Source organism: Sinocyclocheilus rhinocerous, unplaced genomic scaffold (genome assembly GCF_001515625.1).
Source record: "Sinocyclocheilus rhinocerous isolate Xijiao unplaced genomic scaffold, SAMN03320098_v1.1 scaffold1131, whole genome shotgun sequence".
In the NCBI taxonomy this organism is placed as follows: Eukaryota; Metazoa; Chordata; class Actinopteri; order Cypriniformes; family Cyprinidae; genus Sinocyclocheilus; species Sinocyclocheilus rhinocerous.
In genome coordinates, this window is record NW_015638568.1 from 558538 (window position 1) to 565654 (window position 7117).

A 7117-nucleotide genomic window follows, 5' to 3' on the forward strand; every position below is an offset into this window, starting at 1 on the left:
GCACCCTGTGAGCTTAAAAAAATCAGTCATTTGCGTGTACTTGGTATAGAATTAGCCTTGCGTTCTTTCAGTCTCTGCTGAGTATATTGTGTTGATGTATTGTGTTTTCTACATGGAATTAGTTAAACTGTACATTACTTAAAGGAATAGTTCACCTAAAAATAAAACCTGTATCATCATTTACTCACCCTCATGTCCTTTTAAACCTATGTGACGTTCTGATGTGACATTCTGACTTTTTTTTTTTTTACCTGTGGAACACAAAATATAATCCATATAATGAAAGTCTATGGCATAAAAATGTTTGATTAGGGTTGGAGCTAAACTCTGCAGGAACGAAGTTGCCCAGCCCTGGTCTATGGGGTCCAAAATAATATTGGACCCCACTGGCTTTAATAGTTTGGACAGAAAATAATCAAAATATCCTTCTTTGTGTGTGTGTTCCACAGAAGAAGAAGAAAATCATTCAGGTTTGAAGCCACATGGTTTGTATTAATATGCTCATTGGAAAAACATTGCAAAATGATATTATGTTGCTTCTTGTATGTTTTGTGGAATTTTCCAATTGAAATGTTCAGTAAATGACACTAAAAGTTTAAATGAAATGTTAAACTTTATTGCAGTGGTTCTTAATCCTGCAGAAAAGCAAGCATTTAGGATAAAAATGCTGAAGGGACCATGCCATTTTAGTTTGCTTCTACAAGTCTTTGAGGTCTTTTATCGTGACACATATTTCACAGAAGTCATACCTGAGTGCAATGCTGTACCAGGTGAGCCACAGAGCAAGTTTGCTATGTCAGAAAAGTCATACACATGGAGCTGGAGCGATCTTCATTAAAAGCAGTACACACTCTGACAGCACTTTAATTTGTGTGGTTATGAGCTCACACTGGCATCAGCATGTGTTCTGCCATTTCTCTGTTAACGAGTTACCATGGCTATTTATCTGCTGCTGTCCTAGATCGAACTCAGAGGGCAAACAACACTAACGTGAGAAATAACTTTTTCAAAATGATAGGAGGATGTGTGTGTTTTTGTGGTGAGCACTGCATATAATTATTCAGCATGTAAATGTTCTCAGTTTTTCTCAAGTATCGCAAATATTCACCATTCCTGTAATGGCGTAAATGTAAAAAAAAAAACAGTGCTCCTTAATTCTGATTGTTTACTGATAACCCCATAACAGATATCAGAGATCTGGTGTTTTTAAACGGATGCTCTTTCAGGTCAATGACATTTGACCCCAGCAACAGTGCTAACGGATGTAGTGGCGTTCTTCTAAAATGCCAGTACAGTGTAAAATAGTGTGATTCATATATTGCGGCACACTGATGCAACTTCTCACAGTACTGCTTGGACAACTACATCAGAGTGCATTGTGTGCAGCCTCAGGCAGGAGAGAGAGAGAAAGAGATAACCGCAGAGTTGTTCTCAGGTCCACTGAGAGAGAGTATTTTTTGTTATTACAGTCAGACGGTGTGTGTGTGTGTGTGTGTGTGTGAGTGAGTAAAACAAGCCAGATCTAAAATAAAGCGAGAGTGAAAGAAACAGAAACACACACACGCACACTGTGAGAGAACTGGATGATGTAATGAGTGTGGGGAGATAAAAGCAAGGCAGACTGATACAGACAGTGTGTTGCACAGCAGTGGAGAGCAAAACAGCTTCCAGCCTGATGGGGGATCTCCAGCAGTGACCGGGTTACACAGAGGACACGGATCATCATCTCGGCTTCCTTATAAAGGTGTGTGTGTTTGAGTGTACGATGCTTCAGCACTGCATATCTGTAGATCTCTGCAGCATGTTGTTGTGTCCCATATCTGTTCCTGCTAACACCAGCTGCTGATATGCATGCCAACACCCATCTTCTCAAAGAGACCACCTTAAGGCTGTCCTGATCCCATTTCCTTCTCTTTTCTCAGTCAGACAACACAAAGGTCATTCAGAGGGTAAGACATTATGTTCCCAGCCACTGAAAAGAAAATATGTGTTCATTTGATCTCCTGCTTCATATTATAGACTGGAATTGCACATTGACAGCATTAAATTAGACGTGTCAAACGCATGTGATGACAAGACGCTGTAATGAGTGTTTTAAATGTGGCTGCCCAGAACAAACAAAGCACAAGTGAGTAGAAGAATGTGTGCACATACATCATTCTCAAAAAACAAAATGTTTCAGTCTTACAAAATTTTGAAGCTTTGAATTCAATCAAGTATTTTTACATAAAGACTGATGGTATTTTTATCATCTTGACATTATTATGAATGTTGACTTTATCAGACACCAGGTGTCATTATCATATCAAAATAACAAATTTAATTTTTCTTAAAATCTTCCTCACAAGCAATAAAACCAATGACACATGAAACATGTGAGAGAAAAAATAACCTCTTACTCCGAACTTTAACCTTTGAAGTAATTTTATATAACTTTTTGTATTTTATTTTCATAATGAATAACACTAATAACAAAAAAAGAGCAAGTGGGTTTTTTTTTTCAATTTCATACATATAATTATTATTTGTTTTGCAGTTTGCTAATGCGTAAGCCATGAAAACAAAATGATTGAAAAATTGCAATTTAAGAAAAAATGTAATTGCAATTTCATAAAAGTTGTATGACAGATGGAGGCAAGAGTTTTTCAGGCACAAATTGACAATATTTTTTAAATTATGACTTTAAAAATACTTTTAATGTCATAATTATGACATTTCCTCACAAAAATGGTCTTCCATAATATATAGTCAAACAATTTTATATTATGTTAAGTAATTGATTGTTGCCTTTTTTTATTTGGAGTTTCATGACATTTTGAAAAAATGTTCATCACTGAAAAATCCCAGAACATGTTTACCACCATATATTCTCGAAATATAGTGGTAAACATGTCCCTTGACTTCTCAAAACTGCATGTCTAATTCCATCAGATTTGACCTTGAAACCTTCATCTATCACTCTCTTCACCCATCATCTGGATGTATTTCTCTGTTTCTATCTTTTATTTTGGAAAGCCAGAGGCATGTGTGTGTCCATGCTAGGCCCTGTGTGCATGCATGTAAGTGTGTTTGTGTGGACAGGGCTCTGATTGAGGTAGATGACTGTACAACAGCAGAAATGCCTCAGGCTAAACGAAAATAAAGAGAGACCGCTCACATTAAAACTGATTTTTATCAGATATGCTCTCTGCGTTTGATCGTTTTTCAAGTTCGCTGTTCATGTTTCATGAGTTCACTGACATTTTTTGGAGGTTTTTGAAGAAAGGGCGTGGTTCAAGTTAGCAAAATATAAAATGGTTAGTGAAACGGCTAACATTGTTTACAACATCTTTAACCAAAGAAAGAAATAAAGAAAAAATAATTCTTATTAAAAATTTTAGATCTTGAATGGAGCCCCTTCATCATGGACAGCAAGTCAAATATGTTTATTTTTACAGAGACTCCAGCATTTCACGTGTGTTGATTTGCGGTGTTGGCAGGGGGGGTTCTTGAAGATCCAGGTGTCATTATCATATCAAAATAACAAATTTAATTTTTCTTAAAATCTTCCTCACAAGCAATAAAACCAATGACACATGAAACATGTGAGAGAAAAAATAACCTCTTACTCCGAACTTTAACCTTTGAAGTAATTTTATATAACTTTTTGTATTTTATTTTCATAATGAATAACACTAATAACAAAAAAAGAGCAAGTGTTTTTTTTTTTTCAATTTCATACATATAATTATTATTTTGTTTTGCAGTTTGCTAATGCGTATGCCATGAAAACAAAATGATTGAAAAATTGCAATTTAAGAAAAAATGTAATTGCAATTTCATAAAAGTTGTATGACAGATGGAGGCAAGAGTTTTTCAGGCACAAATTGACAATATTTTTTAAATTATGACTTTAAAAATACTTTTAATGTCATAATTATGACATTTCCTCACAAAAATGGTCTTCCATAATATATAGTCAAACAATTTTATATTATGTTAAGTAATTGATTGTTGCCTTTTTTTATTTTGAGTTTCATGACATTTTGAAAAAATGTTCATCACTGAAAAATCCCAGAACATGTTTGCCACCATATATTCTCGAAATATAGTGGTAAACATGTCCCTTGACTTCTCAAAACTGCATGTCTAATTCCATCAGATTTGACCTTGAAACCTTCATCTATCACTCTCTTCACCCATCATCTGGATGTATTTCTCTGTTTCTATCTTTTATTTTGGAAAGCCAGAGGCATGTGTGTGTCCATGCTAGGCCCTGTGTGCATGCATGTAAGTGTGTTTGTGTGGACAGGGCTCTGATTGAGGTAGATGACTGTACAACAGCAGAAATGCCTCAGGCTAAACGAAAATAAAGAGAGACCGCTCACATTAAAACTGATTTTTATCAGATATGCTCTCTGCGTTTGATCGTTTTTCAAGTTCGCTGTTCATGTTTCATGAGTTCACTGACATTTTTTGGAGGTTTTTGAAGAAAGGGCGTGGTTCAAGTTAGCAAAATATAAAATGGTTAGTGAAACGGCTAACATTGTTTACAACATCTTTAACCAAAGAAAGAAAGAAAGAAAAAATAATTATTATTAAAAATTGTAGATCTTGAATGGAGCCCCTTCATCATGGACAGCAAGTCAAATATGTTTATTTTTACAGAGACTCCAGCATTTCACGTGTGTTGATTTGCGGGGAGTTTCATGACATTTTGAAAAAATGTTCATCACTGAAAAATCCCAGAACATGTTTACCACCATATATTCTCGAAATATAGTGGTAAACATGTCCCTTGACTTCTCAAAACTGCATGTCTAATTCCATCAGATTTGACCTTGAAACCTTCATCTATCACTCTCTTCACCCATCATCTGGATGTATTTCTCTGTTTCTATCTTTTATTTTGGAAAGCCAGAGGCATGTGTGTGTCCATGCTAGGCCCTGTGTGCATGCATGTAAGTGTGTTTGTGTGGACAGGGCTCTGATTGAGGTAGATGACTGTACAACAGCAGAAATGCCTCAGGCTAAACGAAAATAAAGAGAGACTGCTCACATTAAAACTGATTTTTATCAGATATGCTCTCTGTTTTTATCTTGAATGGAGCCCCTTCATCATGGACAGCAAGTCAAATATGTTTATTTTTACAGAGACTCCAGCATTTCACGTGTGTTGATTTGCGGTGTTGGCAGGGGGGCTTCTTGAAGATCAGTATCACCCCATCGCACATCCTGAAATATGAATCCAATTACCGACTCCACACTGGCCTTTACCAAGATGGCTGGATAAAATACCCAAGGTTTTTACTCTACACTCTCTCTTTTTCTTCAATGCTCCTACAGTCCATCCACTTTTTCTGTTTTTCATTATCTTCTCACATCTCTCCTCTTTTCCCTTTACCTCTTCAACTTCTTTTTTCCTGTTCTCCTCTGTCTGTGTCTTTGAGGTTCCTGCATGTAGACAAAGCACTCGTGTCACTATTTCACTGCAGAATGTTTTGGCTGCTTTGCCGAACCACAAAATATTTCATAACTCCATTGGAGAATATGGATATGAAACATGTGTTTCCAGTATAATGGAAGAAAAGCCCATCTATTAAGAGACACCTGCCAGCAGAGGAGACGACTGCATTAATGGCAGCCTAAAACAGCTTCCACCGTGAGTATGGAAATAAAGTATGATTCCATTAGCCTTTGGGAGTTTATATTTAACTTACATGACCATAATTTTAAGACATTTGTAGAAAATGGCCTTTCAGATCTACATTAGAGTGATCCCACCCTGGGGTAAACACTATGGGCCTCATTTATCAAATGTGCGTAAGCACAGATTTGATCTTAGAGTGTGCGTACACTAAAATCCACGGCAACGTTTATATTTATAAAAACGGTCTTTGACGTGGAAAAGTACTTACCGTCACGTCAGGGTCTGAGCAGGCGTACGCACTTTTCCTTGTGGCAAAGTCGGAGTACTGCAGCTATTTGAACATCTAAGCTGCAATAATAATAAAAGCGGTGTACGTGCAAGCACCGAATTCATCATAAACAACAAAGATGCAGTGTAAGAGATTAATTGTGCAGTGTAGTCAGATTTTTTTATTAACGGGAGGTTTTGCGAGATTAAACTGACCTTTTTAGTAGCCTAATGTTGAGAGTTCTTTACTTGCTTTCTGTACACAGTTTATTCCATGTTGTTGTTTTTTTTTATGATTTTATTTTACAAGAGAACTTACGAAGTCTTGATTTACTAGTAATGCGTAAAATAGAAAAAAAAATGCAGAAACGTATCTCGACTGTTTTGTCTGTGTAGCCTATAAGAATAGGCCTATGTCGTGCAATAACGGTTTTAATATATTCTATTCAAGAACATTGCTAACCGTTTTTATTTATAACAGCTGCTTTGTTTCTGTGAAAATGAATAGACATCAGCCTTAAACTTTGTTTTGTGCGCACGTTCGTTTTCTCTGAATCGCACTTACGCACTTTTGAGAAATGATCTTAGAACAAATTTAGGACGGTTTATACGCAACATTTTATAAATGAGGCCCTATATGTTTTGTGTAAAATTGTACTCTGATTTAAAAATCTCTACCTCTAATGGTTTAATACTGCATCCTGATAAGTTATCCAGCAAACCACAATGGAGATAACACCACAGCAGTTTATTAAAGTCAGAAAATTAGATTTTAGAAAAATGACATCATTTTTGTCTTAGTGCCACAAACCAAAAGCTTCTACTTGCTGCTTAATTTATCGGTGTGAACTTTACAGATGAACTCATCATGACTTATGTTCGGTGTGCGAGCATATTTGTGTGTGAATGAGCGTGCGAGAGTGCTGCTGTATATTTCATTAAAGTCTGGTGAGATCATCAGAGAAGCAGCCGGCAGTGGGGTTTGTAAAAGTTCGGTCACTGACCCCATAATGTGCTACATGTGGCGCTAAACTGTGACATTGACACACTGAGTCAGGGGCGTAGCCATCATTTCAGAAGTGAGGGGGACAGAAATGTTATATATATACAAAAAAAAAAAAAAAATAATAATAATAATAATAATATATAACACATTACAATATAAAATTTCTGTAATCTATATAACCTACCAGTCAACAGAGTCAACAGAGTAAGATTTTT